This window comes from Callithrix jacchus, chromosome 17 (assembly GCF_049354715.1).
Source record: "Callithrix jacchus isolate 240 chromosome 17, calJac240_pri, whole genome shotgun sequence".
NCBI lineage: Eukaryota > Metazoa > Chordata > Mammalia > Primates > Cebidae > Callithrix > Callithrix jacchus.
This window is the reverse complement of record NC_133518.1, coordinates 50,257,225-50,273,915: the sequence shown is the minus strand read 5'-3', so window position 1 is coordinate 50,273,915 and position 16,691 is coordinate 50,257,225. Positions and strand designations below refer to the sequence as shown.

The 16,691-nt window shown below is 38.9% G+C and overlaps 1 long non-coding RNA gene across 1 annotated transcript in view; it reads left to right on the top strand.

Moving 5' to 3' along the window:
* Nucleotides 1–16,691, top strand: part of LOC144579930 (uncharacterized) — a 66,894-nt gene that overhangs the window by 19,560 nt on the left and 30,643 nt on the right. The window lies entirely within an intron of this gene.

Below are 16,691 nucleotides of genomic sequence, written 5' to 3'. Positions count from 1 at the left end.
GGAGGGACAGTAGGGTGGGGAGCTGGGGAGGGATAGCCTGGGGAGAAATGCCAAATATGGGTGAAGGGGAGGAAGGCAGCAAAACACACTGCCATGTGTGTACCTATGCAACTATCTTGCATGTTCTGCACATGTACCCCAAAACCTAAAATGCAATAAAAAAATAAAAGAATACTCTTTAATGTTGATAAATCTGGAATTACCTTTTAATTTATATTATACCCCTTTGATGTGATATTAATACTACTGAGTTGTCATAGGTTTTTAAATTTTCTTAACTTAATTTTATCCTTTTTTTTTGAGATGGAGTTTTGCTCTTGTGACCCAGGCTGGAGTGCAATGGCACAATCTCGGCTCACCGCAACCTCTGCCTCCTGGGTTCAGGCAATTCTCCTGCCTCAGCCTCCCGAGTAGCTAGGATTACAGGCACATGCCACCATGCCCAGCTAATTTTTTGTATTTTTAGTAGAGACGGGGTCTCACCATGTTGACCAAGATGGTCTCGAGCTCTTGACCTCATGATCCACCCGCGTTGGCCTCCCAAAGTGCTGGGATTACAGGCTTGAGCCACAGCACCTGGCCTTATTCTTAACTTTAACTTAATTTTAACTCTAATTTTGAAACCAGCATGCTTTTGCTTTAAAGTCAAATTAATGCTTCTGAAAAAGATGAACTAGTTTTGTCAGTATGAATACAAGTATTAAAGAAAAAGTATAACATTGAAGGAAAAAGTTTAATACTGAATTCAGTTATTAAAACACTTTAATTTGAAACAATTTAAATATGTGAGCCTACTCTTATCTATCAATTTTATGAAAATATTGCATCCCAATTGAAATATGCTATCAATATAAAACTGCACACTGGATTTCCAAGACTTCATGTGAAAAAAATCTGTAAAATATCTGTTTAATAATTTCTTATATGTTATATATTGAAAAAATAATAATTTGGTTATATTGGGTTAAACAAAATATATTAGTAAAATTAATTTAACCTGCTTCTTTTACTCTTTCTAATGTGACTATTTAAAAGTGTAAAATTGAACACCCTATTCACATTATGTCATTAAGGTTTACTTACATAGTTACCAATTTGTTGTTCTACATTCTTTCCTGCATCTCCATCTTTCTTATGGGACCAATTTCTTTTTGCCTAAAAAGTCTTTAAGTGTTACTGTGGAGTTGTCAGTGACGAATTTTCTCAGTTAAAAAAAAAATCTGTAGTTTGCCTTTAGTTTTGAAAGATATTGCTGGGCATAAAATTCAAGGTTGCAGTTATATCCGTTTTATACTTTGTAAATATTTCATTGTTTTCTGACTTTCATTGTTTTTGTTGAGAAGTCAGCCTTTAGTCTAACTGTTGCTCCCTGTTGCTCCTTTCAGAGGGAATCTGTCTTGTATTCTCTGGCTGCTATAAGATTTTCTCTTTACCTTGGTTTTGGAAATTTGATGTACTTGGATATGTTTTTCTTTTGGTTTCCCTGGTCAGAGTTCTTGAAGCTTCTTGAATATATGGTGATATTTTTCATCAGTGTTGGAAAATTCTCAGATGTTATCTTTTTTTTTTTAGACACTCTCACTCTGTCACTCAGGCTGGAGTGCAGTGGTGTGATCATGGCTCACTGTAACCTCCACCCCACCTCCAAGGTTCAAGCGATTCTCCTGTCTCAGCCTCCCCAGTAGTTGGGATTACAAGTGCCTGCCACCACGCCTGGCTGATTGCTGTATTTTTAGTAGAGATGGGGTTTCACCATGTTGGCCAGGCTAGTCTTGAACTCTTAACCTCAGGTGGTCCACTCGCCTTGGCTTCCCAAAGTTCTGGGATTACAGGTGTGAGCCACCATGCCCAGCCATCAAACATTATCGTTTAAACTATTTCTTTAAACTTTCCTCACCATTCTCTTACTTCTTTCTGGGACTACAATGACAGATATGTTAGAGCTTACTGTATTACATATATCTCTTATTTTTCTTTTGTGATATTATACTCCATTATAAAGCATTATTTTCTTCTGATTAACCTTCCAATTTACTAATTTTTTTCTTTAGCTATGTTTAATCTTTTAAAAACTCATCAAATAGGCTCCTAATTATTGTATTTTGAGGTCTAGAATGTCTGTATATTTGTTTTTTAAGTCTACCATAGTCTCTTAAAAATATATCCTGTTTAATGGTTTTCTCTTATCTCAAAAATTTTCTGACTTATGTTTTTTAATCTCAATAAATTTAGCAAGCATTATTTTAAAGTGTGTATCCAGTACCTTGACTATCTGGAATCTTTATTGGTCTGTTTCCTTCGTGGGTTGGCTTGGGGTTTTTGTTTTGAGGGTGTTTTATCCTCTTTTTATTTATGTTGTCCTGTTTCCTCAAGTGTCTGATTATTTTTATTATCTGAGGAACATTGTATTTGAAAAACTGTTTGTATAGAAATAACTTGAGGCTTAGGAAGATGTTTTCCTTCTCTAGGGAGGATTTACATTTGTTTATGCCAGGCACCAGGGAATTCTAGTAAACTGGTGTTGCTTTAATCCAATTCCAGAGACTGAGCTGATTTGAGGCTGAAATCTCTGTGAGAACTAGTCTGTTGCTGTCCAGTCTTATTACTGTGCTGCAATTATTTGGGTTCTCATCCCAGTGCTAGACTATTTCCCTTGATGAGTCCTAGATTCTGACTTTTTACCCCACTCCCTTGAGACTGTCTAAAACACTGATCAGCCTCTCCATTAACTCCTTCAGAATTAATAAATGCTTTCAAGGTAGAAAGAGTCCAAATGTTGAGCTCACCTTTTTGGAATACTTTTTGATTTTTTTTGAAGCTACAGGCCCACTAGTTCTTTACTACCTTGTTATCTCTCTAGTATCTTCAAGAATATATTTTTAAAAACTCTTCCTAGTTTTTCTTGATATCCTGAACGAGTGACCTATTCTTCTATCAAAAGAGGCACAGGGTTCTTTTTTATGCCCTCTTTTTCCTTCTTCATTTTACTAATATTCTCTTTTACATCTTTGAATGTATTTCTAATATTTATCGTGCTCATTTTCTGATGTTGGCCTGTCTGTGATAAACATTTTATTCAATTTGTTGTATAGCTTTTACAGCTCCTCAGGTGCCTACTGATTTTGGCTTGTGAAATTGTGTTTCCCTGGTGATGATGAGATTCTCAGTCTGATCGTGGATAAGGGATATGACTAAAGTCTGGCTGCTGTTTTTATCCCTCCTGGTGAATACGAAGAGAGGAGTGGGGATGAGCCCCAGGATGGAGAGCCTCAGATATTACAGAGCTGCTGCTCCACAGTCCTTTTGCTTTCATTTCACAGGGAAATTTCTCTAGTCAGGGATTCCTCCTTAACTTTTTTGACAAATGCAGCACCAAGAGGAGACAGAAATCTCTGGAATGGTCAGACAGCATACCTGATGATATAGTTTGGCTCTGTGTCCCCACCCAAATCTCATGTAGCTTCCATAATTCCCATGTGTCTTGGGGGAGACCTGGTGGGAGATGATTGAATCCTGTGGACAGGTCTTTCCTGTGCTGTTTTCATGATAGTGAATGGGTCTCACAAGATCCGATGGTTTTAAAAACGGAAGTTCCCCTGCATGAGCTCTCTCTTTGCCTGTTGCCATTCACATAGGATGTGATTTGCTCCCCTTTGCCTCCCCAGCCATGTGGAACTGTAAGTCTAACAGACCTCTTTTTTGTAAATTACCCAGTTGCAAGTATGTATTTATCGGCAGCATGAAAACGGACTAATACACATGAGAAGGTCGTCCACTGTCCTTGAGATGCTCATCCAACATCCTTGGAGGTTTAGAGGAGAATAGGACAGAAGAGTCAATGTCCTGGGACACTTGGTCACCTTGCATTTGCTTTTCTCAGAATCTCAATCCAGCATGGCTCCCATATTACCCTGGAATTCCTGAACTGCATGAGTTCTTGCTGCTGATTTCTTTCTTACAGTATAGGAGGCCACTAGTGACTTTCCCTGGAAAATATCGGAACGAGGAAAGAGCAAAACTTAAAATCTCTGCACCATCCTTTCTTCCTACCTCTCAGACTGTTAATTTTTCACATTAGTTCACCCCAGCTTTAGTCTCCCCAAGGGCTAGTCACTTAATATTAGTTCCTCTACTCAATTCCATAATTTTTCTATCATTGAATGTTTGGGAGACAACTAGAAGACTAGGTTAGTTCGCTGTCTTCTGAGGTACTAGTATCACTCTTTCTCCTATTCCTTTTGCCCCTTCAACTCCTCATTCTTCTTAGTCCTAGTTTCCTCTTCTTCCTCTTTCTCCTTTCTTTTTTTCAACTCTAGGTTTGATTACAGTTTCCCTATCCCTACTTTGCAAATTACTCTGCCAGAGAGTTTTTAAAGCTTCTGTTTATTTCTATATACTTTCCTGATTTGTTTTGACTTGTATTTTTCATAAATAGCCTTGATTCAGCCACTGTGGCTGTGATTCACTCATCTGAGTGAGAAACTGAGCTTTTCTCACCTCTGGTTGTTACCAAGGTCCACTTAAGTGGTGCTTCCAGGCCGCTTAACCTACAGAGAGAGTGGGAAGAGAAGATTTAAAACAATATTCGGGCTAGGCATGGTGGCTCATGCCTGTAATCCCAGCACTCTGGGAGGCCAAGGTGGGTGGATCTCTTGAGCCCAGGAATTGGAGATCAGCCTGGGCAACCTGGCAAAACTGCATCTACAAAAAATACAAAAATTACCCAGGCATGGTGGTGCATACCTGTAGTCCCAACTACTTAGGAATCTGAATTGGGAGGATCGCTTGAGCTCGGGAGGTCAAGGCTGCTGTGAGTGGTGATTGGGCCACTGCACTCCAGCTGGGCGGCAAGTGAGACCCTGTCTCAAACAAGCAAACAAAAAAACTATATGCAATTTGTCAAGTCATATTTGGTGCTGGCTGGATGACCAGAGAGCTTCATAGTGGTGGATTGATGTGCCCCCAATAAAATCATGAGACCAATGTGGGAGGAGGTCTGCATGAGTCCATATATGGGCATCGTTTCCGCTTCATTGTGTTAGGTCATAATCTGTGCTGATTACTCTTCAATGAAGAGGGAATTGGTTACCGTAAGATTAGAAAATCCAGTTACTGGGGAGAATGTTAACAGAGGACCCAATGTTTAATGGGATACCATAAGATCCACACTCTGTTGCAAGAAGGTTTATTTAGGTAAGAGACAATTAGGATGTGAGTCCATAGACCTGCTTATCATGCCAATGAGATGCTGTGGTCTTCCCTTGATAGCTGGAAAATGGAATGAGATCAAAAGGGACATAGACAAAACCATTCCCTATTCTATGGAAGATCTGGGTTTCAGAGTTATCAGATAATTTGATGAACTGGTTGGATGAGTAGATGAATTAATAGAAAGGATGGATGATGGATTGGAGATGGAATTGAGTGATCTGTGAATGGGTGAATTGATGGGTGGTTAGATGCATAGAAGAATGCCTGGATCAGTGGATGTATCTATGTATGCATATATAAATGGGTAGATGGTGGACGTATGCTGGAGTAAATGAATGTAGATAAATGAATAGATAGGTGGATAGAAGGAAGACAGATGGATTGACAGATGGCATATTGAAATGTCTGGATAGATGAATGGTTACATGTAAGTGTGTGTAAGTTTGCATCATATGTGTGATAGAATAATGAAAAAGTAGGTCGCTGGATGTTTGATGGATGGATGGATGTAACAGATGGATAGTTACAGAGCTAGACAGGTGGGGATGATGGATAATGAGCAATTGCATAACTGAGTTGTGGCAGCAAATAATGAGATAGATGATAACAGAATGAGCTCTGAAATTAGACCTGTATTTGCATCCTGACTTTAGATATCAGCTGTGCGACATTGGGTAAAATCTTTTACTTTCTCTAAGCCTTAGAAAAAATTTAAATATTCAAGAAAATAGCCACAACTCACAGTGAAAACTCGAAGGGGGAGATATTGTTTAAAGTAAGTATTTGTGAAAATAAAAGCATCGAAGAATAAATATTACCTGAGAGTGGTACAGGGCTTATTTGAAATTAAATTTTTGTAAATAAAAATAAAATTTTTTAAAGTGGAGAGCTCTGTTCTAATGTCTAGTGGTAAGGCTTGGAAATATCTATGAAATAATAGAGGCTAGGCGCAGTGGCTCACACCTGTAATCCCAGCACTCTGGGAGGCCAAGGCGGTGAGATCTCTTGAGGTCAGAAGTTTGAGACCAACCTGGACAACATGGTGAAACCCAATTTCTACTACAATACAAAAATTAGCTGGGCGTGGTGGCGGGCACCTGTACTCCCAGCTACTCAGGAGGCTGAGGCAGGAGAATCACTTGAACCCAGGAGACAGAGGTTGCAGTGAGCCAAGATCATGCCATTGCACTCCAGCCTGGGCAACAGAGCAGGACTTCATATCAAATCAATCAATCAATCAATCAATCAATCAATCAAAATAATATTAATACAAAACATTTTACAAGTTATAGTTACAAAATAAAATATAAATAGTACGTAGGTAAAATGTTAATATGACAATATGTGAAGATGGGGGATGAGAAGGAAGGATGCTTTGTAGCTGATGTCCCTGTTTATCATAGCTGGGAATCAAAGGATAATACCTAAATTGAAGTGTGGAATGTAAAGATGATAACTCTCAATGGTTTTTCTCTCCCAAATCTCTTTTTGTAAATATAGAAGACTCTTGTAAAAACTCTCAAGGTGAGTAAACATTTATTTGAAATTTTACAATTTTTTCAAATTCCTTTTGGTTTCTTTTTCAAGTTTTAAATACAAATAAAATTAAATCTGATAACTTATGATAAATAATGTATATAAAACAATCACATATTTATAAAAATATTTTAATATATCTATGTAGAGTTGCTGGAACATATGAACTAAAAAGATGTCTAGAAGACACTCTGCTAATGTAAATGCTAATTATTTATGAGCAGTTGCATTTGAATTTTTTAACCTCTATCCAGTGCTTAAATAATTTATAATAAGCATGCATTCTTTTTACAAATCCCATTATGATGTTTCTTTACATAAAAGGGAAAACTTAAAAAAATTAATGCTCTGCTTATTCTAGTCCTGTCATCATAACCTTAAGTAGTTGATTTGCAAGAATGCTCTGGTAACCTTGTACAGTTTAACTCTAGGCTTTATCGTTAATTCCCTGTGGAATGTAACCCTTAATATCAAGACCGTGGAGACTACAATACTTGTTTTATTTTTTTATATTTGTTGAAGAAAAGTGAAGTTATTGGGATGCTTTTTATAAAAAAATTGCGACTGTTTACTTAGAGTTGCAAACTATATCTGTGGTAGGAAATTGAATTTATTCATCCTTCCCTTGACAAGTAATCCCTGGCTATGTCCCCTCTGGTCTTGCTATAATTAATCTGAAAGTTTATAAACTAAGTAGAGTCTTTGTGAATAAGAAATTTAATGTAAGCTTTCTTCCTTAAAAAGGATTTTTCAAAGAATTTATGGCAGATTAATTCCTAAATAAAACATGGGATCTTTTATAACAGTTAAGGGGTTGTGAGTCAGATGAGACTGGGGGTTGGGGAGATGGGGTGCCCAGCCTGCCAGGCTTGGGGCTTTATCTGCAGGTGTGCCAGGATCCCATCCAACTTCCCTGCCAGCTCAAAGTGAGTAGGAAGCCGATTTTGTTTTGTAATCCCTAAATGATATATGGAAAGGAAATGCCCACCTGCTGGCCAGTTAGATTGAAACCTGACGTTAGAAACCCCGTCAGTAAAGAGGTGTTCTAGCTGAGAGGTGGTGTATTAATTTCCTATGACTGTTGCAACAGATTCTGTGGCTTAACTCAACAGAAACGTATTCTCCCATAGTTCTGGAGGCCAGAGATCTGAAAATAGTATCACTGGCTGAGATAAAGGTGTGAGCAGAGCCCTGTGTCCTCTGGAGGCCCTCGTGGGGAATTGCTCCTTGCCCACTCCAGATCCTGCTGGCCTTCCTAGTTTGTGCCTCCATCACTTCCATCTCTGCCTCTGCCATCTTTTCCCCTTCTCTAAGTATTCCTGTCTCATCTCCCTCCACTTCCCTCTTGGGAGGACACTTGTGATTGTATTTAGGGCCCATCTAGGTAATCCAGGATAATCTCCTTATTTTGAGATCCTAAACTTAATTGCATCTGCAAAGTCTTTGCCATATAAAGTAACATTCACAGGTTCTGGGATTAGAAGGTGGTTATATCCTCAGGGGCCGTGATTTAGCCTACCACAGCAGTAGTAAGATGGTAAGATTAAGAAAGACCTAGGCACATTTCTCTCTCCTCCAGAGGCAGCTGTTTCACACCATAGAAATTCAGGTTTCAGTCTGAAAGATGAGGATGTGTACATTTGCTCTGCCCTGGATTGTACAGCCCCCACCTGAGAAAGAGGTTTCCATCATTGCTGCAGACCAAGGCAGAGGCTCCGGCTCTCTCTGGGGCTCTCCAGGAACCCTGGCCTCTCTCCTGAAGGTCTCTCTGTGGCCAGAGGGTAAAGCTTCAGTTGGAAAATCCACCCAGGCTGGCTGGTCTGAGTGTGTTCACTCTCTTGGACCTTAGGAGGGGCCCGACAGTCAGAAGTGGGTGTATTGATCTACCCAAGCCGTGTAAGGCTTTCACGATTCTGGCTTCTACCTGCTTTACTAGGAGTCAGTTCTCACGAAAGTGCCTTTTCTTTTCCTCACTGCACATAGGGCATTCATGTGGAATGTCATTCCTATTTAAATAGCACCCAGACAAAAAGTGGGTGCTTGCTGTGTGTGAGTCAAGCATGTGGAGCCCTCTGTTTCGATGTGTGCATTCTGCTTGGTATCCCAGAAATACTTGGCCAGTCCTGGCAGCACTGGATGAGTTAGAAAAGGCCTCCTGGTCTCTCCAGCTGCACTGGGGTTGAGTCCCTTTGTTCCATTGTTGAAGGGTTAATGGTGTTCTCCTAGGACACCCAAGTGCAGTGAGGTGGGAGGAGAAGGGAGGGTGTGTCTCTAGGAATTCCCTCCTGCTCAGCACATGTGAATCATGGCCATACAAGATTGTCAATACAAAGACGTGGAATGATATCACAGGGGTGTTCAGATAAACAGTTAAGTGATTTGTAGATTCCTGACACATTGCCTTAACAGTCAGAGCTGGTGAGCATTTTGTTCCTTCCCGTGCTCTCCATGTGTTCTCACAGCTCTAATGGGCTGATTTTTGTAATCTCATAGAATGCTGAGTGAAACTCTGGTTTTTAAACTCTGAAATGTATGTAAACATATTTAATGAGTTTCTTGAAGAAAATCATGGATAAAGGACTGGATTTTATCAAAAAAAACAAAAACTTTGTTCTTGGAAATAGGTACCTTGTGAGTATAAAATTAAACTGTGGGTTATAATTAGCTTTGTTTAACAAGCAAATATTGTGCTCTGACAAGACAAGACAAACATTTGCAGATATTTGGGGGTAAAAAGCTATTAATTATAACATTTTAAGTTCCAGATGAATTTCAAACAGTAAAAGCTGAAGTGTCTGTTTAAGTCTTTTGCCTATTTCTCTAGTGGGTGTATCTATTTATTGTTGACATGTAGAAATTTTGTGTACAGATTCTTGTATAAGTCTTTTGTCTGCTGTATAAGTTGGTAATTTCTTTTCTTCTCTGTGGCTTGTTGTTTCACTCTTTTAATGGTATTTTCAATGAAAATAAGTACTTAATTTTAATGTAGTTCAATTTATCAATCTTTTTTATGGTTAGTGCTACTTGTACTATGCAATGTCTCTCTGTAAGAGGACATTACTGAGGTCTTCCACTTCTGTCTGGGAGGTAGAGAGACAGAATGCCCATGAATATTGTTCCCATTCTAAAACAACAACTGGAAGCTCAGGAAGCCTGTAAAACCATAACTTTCCATAAATTCACCAGAGAGTTGAGGTTGCATGGCAACCCAGAAACACACAAACTGTGAGTGAAACACAGGAAGAAGAGGAGGCCACCATCTAAGTGGGCAAGAAGAAATCAGCTAATATTTTCATATGTTCCTAAAAGCAGAATTTGGTCTAGCATATTGATCTGGAATAACTGAGAGCTCCAGACATGAATTTACACACACTCACAAGATATTCTCCATGGTTCTTCCCTGGGTTTTCATTAGAAAGATGCGGCAGAACAAGAGACCAGAGAAGGCTCCCTTGGGTGGTGCAGACATGCAGAAGGTGATTGGCTGTGGCTGAAACACCACCTATCTCCCTGATCTCTTACCTTATATCAACCAAAAGCCTGAAAACGTTGGGATGGGTGGGGCAGCAAGACTTCACACCCCTGTGCTGTTAGAGGAGGAGTAGGAACATGTCCTAGAACAAAGCATACTCTAGACCTGCCTTGCAAATGCCTAAAATTGAGCCCTAATGAGATCCTTAGAGGAGACAGTATTTGGAGGTTGAGACCCACTAAATTAGAAGGGCTTGGCAAATATCTGGGATTTTTATAGATTTTCCCTGACCGAGTGTATAAAACCAAGCCTACATAGGTTCAAGGTGGTCAGCCAATAAGTGAACAAAAATCACCATTCTTTAGATGATGACAGAAGAATCTGGAGTCTCTACCGGATATCATTCATAATGTCCAATAGATGCTAAAAAATAACTAGAACAGCAAAGGAAAAGGAAAATGTGATCCAAAGTCCAGAAATAAAAGTAGGCAAGGGAAATTGACCATGAGATGGCCCAGATTTAGCAGACAGAAAATTTAAAGTAGCTATTATAAATAAGGAATTAAAAATTATAAATAAGGAACTAAAGGAAAATATTTTCAAATAATTAAATGAGAATCTGATTTTAATGAGTGACTAGTTCAGGACTCTCAGAAGTGAAATAGAAGTTACAAAAAAGGATCAAATCGTATTTCTGCAAGTGAAAAATATAAAAACCAAAATTTTAAAAATCACCGGATGGTCATAAGAGTGGGTTAACAGAAGATGGCAGAAGAAAGCTCAATAAGCTTAAGACAGAGCAATGAAAATTATCCAATCTGAGGACCAGCGAGAAAAAAAATGAAGGAAAATGAACAAGACCTGTGTAATGTATCAAATATCCCAATATGGTTAATCACAGTTCTAGAAGGAGATGAGACTGAATGTGGGCTAGACAAAATATTTTAAGATATAAGGCTGAAATTTTCTCAACTGAAAAATAACTCAGTGAATCCCAAGCAAGATAAAATAGCCCAGTGAACTATACATATAAATAAACATATAGAGATAAATATAAATAAGATATAAGTAAATACAAATATAAATATAAATAAAAGCTCACCTGGGAACATCATGCCAAACTGCTGAAAACCAAATATAAAGAGAAAACATTGAAAGCTGCTAGAAAGAAAAGATAACAAGACACACTGCATACAGAGATCAATGGCACAGATGGACTGCTAACGTCTCAGCATAAATAATGGAATCTAGAAGACAATGACATGACATTTCTAAGTGCAAAAGAAAAAACTGCCAACCCAGATCTTTATATGCAGTAAATAACATCTGTCAAAAATAAGTTAAATAAAGTCATTTTCAGGGTAACAAAAGCTGAGACAGCTTGTCACCATGAGGACTGTGACACAAGAAATACTAAAGGATGTTCTTCAGGCTAAAGGTAAATGATTCCAGGTGGAAACTTTGATCTATGGAAAGTAATGAAGAAGGCCAAAAATGGTAAGTAGTAATCCCACTCTAACTTTAATAACTTTGGTAAATCGTTTAATATTTCTTATAAAGTCAAATATATATTTGCCATATGATCCAGCAATTCCACATCTAAGGTATTTACCCAAGAGAAATGAGAATATATGTCTATAAAATGACACTAACACAAATGTTCATAATGGCCCCCAAACAGGAAGCAAGCCAAATGTCCATCAACAAGTCAAAGGTTGAAACATGTAGATATATGGTGTTTATATCATGGAAAACTACTGAGTAATAAAAAAGAATGAACTTGGCACCAAAAGCACAATTCACAGAAGGAAAAATTAATAAAATAGACCTCATCAAAATGAAATTTTTTGCTTTGTGAAAGTCCATGTGAAGAGGATGAAAAAATGAACTATAGATTGGGAGAATTTGCCAATCTCATATCTAACAAAGGACTATTATGTAGAGAGCATAAAGAACTCTCAAAACACAACAGTTAAAAAAACAATGTAATTAGAAAATGGGCAAAAGATGTAAACAGACATTTTACTAACGAGGATATACAGATAATAAATAAGCACATAAAAGATGCTCAACATCATTAACCACCAGGGCAATGCAAATTAAAACCACAATAAGATGTTGCTCCATACCTATCAGAACTGCTAAACTAAAAGGGGGACAATATCAAATGCTGGCAAGAATACAGAGAAACTGGATCACTCATCATTACTGGTGAGAATGTAAAATGGTATTGCCACTCTGGAAAACACTAGCAGTTCCTTAAAATATTAAACATGCAATTATCATATGACTCAGCAATTACATTCTTGGATATTTAACCCTGAAAAATAAAAACTTTTCTTCCCACAAATACCTATATACAAATATTCATAGTATATTTATTCACATTAGCTCCAAACTGGAATCAACCCAGATGTCCTTCAAGAAGTGAATAGTTAACCAAACTGTGGTACATCCATACCATGGAATACTACTCAGTAATAAAAAAGAACAAACTACTGATACATGCAACAACTTGAATGACTGTTTAGTAAATTATATCGATATTGAGTGAAAAAAATACATACCATATGATTACATATGCCATATATTATATATACCATTATATATGCTATATGGTCTCCTTATTACCATACCTCTTCTCCCCAGGGAACTACTGATATGATGTCTATCACTATAGATTAGTTTTGCCTATTCTAGAACTTAATGTAAGTGGAATCTTAAGTGTGTCCTCTCAGGTTAAGGCTTCTGGGTGAGATTCATCCATGGTGTGTGTGTGTGTGTGTATTCTAGAATGTACCTTCTAGAAATAAATTTTAGAAACAGTATAGATTTTAGAAATGAAGAATAGCTTAGTTACATCTTAGAAATGAAGGATAGATTAGTGTGATTGCCAGGGGTTAGAGATGGGGTGGGACAGGGCAGGTGGAAGGGAGGTAAGTATGTTTCTAAAAGGGCAACAGGAGAGATTCTTAGGGTGACGGAACTGTTCAGTATCTCCACTGTGGTGGTGGATACATGCAGCTACACAGGTGATAGAATTGTATAGAGCTATAGGCACACACACACATGTATGCACACACCAATGAGTACAAGTAAAGCTGAAGAAATCTGAATAAAATAAATGGATTGTGGCTGGGCATGGTGGCTCATGCCTATAATCCCAACACTTTGGGAGGCTGAGGCGGGTGGATCATGAGGTCAGGAGATTGAGACCATCCTGGCTAACATGGTGAAACCCCGTCTCTACTAAAAATACAAAAAAAAAAAAAAAATAGCTGGGTATGGTGGCATGCACCTGTAATCCCAACTACTCAGAGGCTGAGGCAGAAGCATCACTTGTGCCCAGGAGGCAGAGTCTGCAGTGAGCCAAGATTGTACCACTTGCAGTCCAGCCCGGAAAAAAAAAAGTATTTTATCAATGTCGGTATTCTGGCTGCAATGTTATAATATAGTGTTGTAAAATGTTACAATTGGGGGTAACTAAGCAAAATGTACAAGGAATCTCTCTGTATTAGTTCTTTTTTGTTTTTTGTCTTTGTTTTTGTTTTGAGATGGAGTCTTGCTCTTGTCACCCAGGCTGGAGTGCAGTGGTGCAATCTCAGCTCACTGCAACCTCTGCCTCCCCGTGTTCAAGCGATTCTCCTGCCTCAGACTCCCAAGTAGCTAGGATTACAGGCGCCTGCCACCACGCTCACCTAATTTTTGAATTTCAGTAGAGACAGGTTTCACCATGTTGGCCAGGCTGGCCTTGAACTCCTGACCTCAAGTGATCTGCCCACCTCGGTCTCCTAAAGTGCTGAGATTACAGGGTGAGCCACTGTGTCCAGTCACTTTACTGTCTGTATTATTTCTTACAACTGCATGCAAATCTACAAATATCTTTAAAAATGCAATTAAAAATATCCTGTAGAAAATTAACCAAGCATAGGATAGTTAAGATAGTATTTTCACTTTTTCAGATAGTCTTATTAGCAATTTAATGTGAAAACTGAAAAAGCAGACACAAAATTTATGCCTTCATAGAAACTTAGATGATCTGATTGTCATAATCTGATCCTACTTCAGAGACTACCTATGGATATAATGGAAAACAGGAATATTCAACAGGCAGTCTTTATGATAAGCCTTTACTAGTTTCATTCTACAAATATGTGACTTTTAAAACTATGCATTTTTTTTGTTATTTAAGATGTAATAAGATCGTTTGAAATGCAAACTGATGGGCTTAGGCCATTTGAAACAATTATTTCATGACTGTTAAAAGATGTTCATAATGTAAAGATCTAAAAACATTTTATAAAGTTAAAATCCATTTCGCATGTGAGGGAAGGAATAAACTACTGATTCATACAACAACATGAATGAATCTCACCCAAAAGCATGATGGTGAGAGGACATACTTAAGATTCCACTTACATTAAGTTCTAGAACAGGCAAAACTAATCTACAGTGATAGACAGAAGATCAGTGGTTCCCTGGGGAGAAGAGGTATGGTAATGAGAAGACCATAAAGGAGCAGGAGAGAACTTACTCAGGAGATGGATCTGTTCCATATCTTAATTTGGATACAGAAGCCACATGGATGTACACATTTATCAGAATAAATTGACCTTATTCTAAAAATATATTGGCTGGACATGATGGGCTCATGCCTGTAATCCCAGCACTTTGGGAAGCCAAGGCAGGTGGATCACTTGAGGTCAGAAGCTCAAGACCAGCCTGGCCAACATGACAAAACTCCATCTCTTATAAAGATAAAAAATGAGCTGGGTGTGGTGGTGTGCATCTGTAATCCCAGCCACTTGGGAGACTGAGGCACGAGGATTGCTTGAACCTAAGAGGCGGAGGTTTCAGTGAGCTGAGATTGCACCACTGCACTCCAGCCTGGGCAACAGAGCAAGACTCCGTCTCAACAACAACAAAAAATAAATAAAAATAAAAAGATATGGATACATTGCATGTCAATTAAACCTCAAAACAGTTGATTTAAAAAGTCACTAATGATGCCAAATTTTCAAAATGATATGGAGCAACTGACTTCTTTGCAGTAGGAAGCATTAAGTGGCATGACTTTGGAAACAGGCAGTTTCTTATAAAGTTAAATGTACACATACCCTGTGATCCAGCAAGTTTTGCTCCTAAATGTTTCCCCAAGAGAAACAAAAGTGTAGGTCCACAGTAAGACTTGTGCACAAATGTACATTGTTTAATATTTAAGCAGTTTTGTTCATAATAGAAATGTTATAAACAACCTAGATGCCAAGGTGAATGGATAAACAAATTATGATCTATTCATTCAATGAAATACCGCCCAGCAATGAAAAGGATTGAACTACTCATATGCATAGCCACACGAATGAATCTCAGAAACATTATGCTAAGCAAGAGAAACCAGATATGTAAAATAATGTATTCTGTGAACACGATTATATGAAATTCTAGAACAGGTTAAGTTAATCTATGGTGAAATAAGGCTTATCATTGGTTGCTTGCACAAGGAAGGAGGATGGAGTGAGGAGGTGGGGATAGTACTGTCTGGAAAGAGGTATCAGGAAATTTTCTGGTGGTCATGGGAATATTCTATACCTTCATTAAAATGGTGGTCATATGGTTACATACATTTATCAAAACTCATTGAACGGTAAGTAGGCCTAAAATTCATGCTTTTCATTGTTCATAAATTCTATATCAGTAAAGTAGATTTTTAAAAATATCTTTTTAAAGCTTCTTTTCTATTGTCTTCAAGTTTTTGGTCTAATTAACTAAGGCTGGAATGCCATTCACTGAGACAGGAAAGTCACGGAAAGGAGGTTGGAAGGTTCGCGGAGGACGAGGAGCTCAGTGTTGGACTTGATTCTCTAGCAGGTCACATCTGCTCCAGATCTCCAATCCCCTAGAAAACAGGCCTCTTTCACCTTTGTTAATCCACCGCATACACCCGCTTCTCCCTGCATTTCCATGCAGACATCTACCTGTCTGTTTGCACGTCTCCTTCACGGCACTTTTGCAGCTGTAATTGATCAGCCAATTGCAGCCGCAGTTTGGGTGGTTTCTTGGTTGTCTGCTTTCTGTTTGTCTTGCTCGCCCTTACAGGCCTGGTGCTCAGCTTGCCTGGGTGCGTGAGTCTGTGACGGGATGGGTACCTGCCTCTTCCCGGGGTGTACAATGAGTGGAATGCGGACATCAGTTTCTTCCTGACACGCTCGCCTATCTCAGGACCAGGCCCTAGGAGGTGTCCTGGTGAAGGTTTTGGGAAATGGAAGAAGGAGCAAACGGAGGCTCCTGAGCCCCATGCAGTGGCTGAATAGTGGTTCCCAGATGGTGCCGGTGACGCTGTAGGGAGCTTCTGGGTGCGAATGACCCCACAGTGCCTCCGGGGACCACCCTGCCCACGGCCGGTCAGAGAGCCTGGGGAGGCCGTGTGTGCCCGCGGGCCCTCTCGGTGGGTGCCTCGTGGCACCTTACTCTC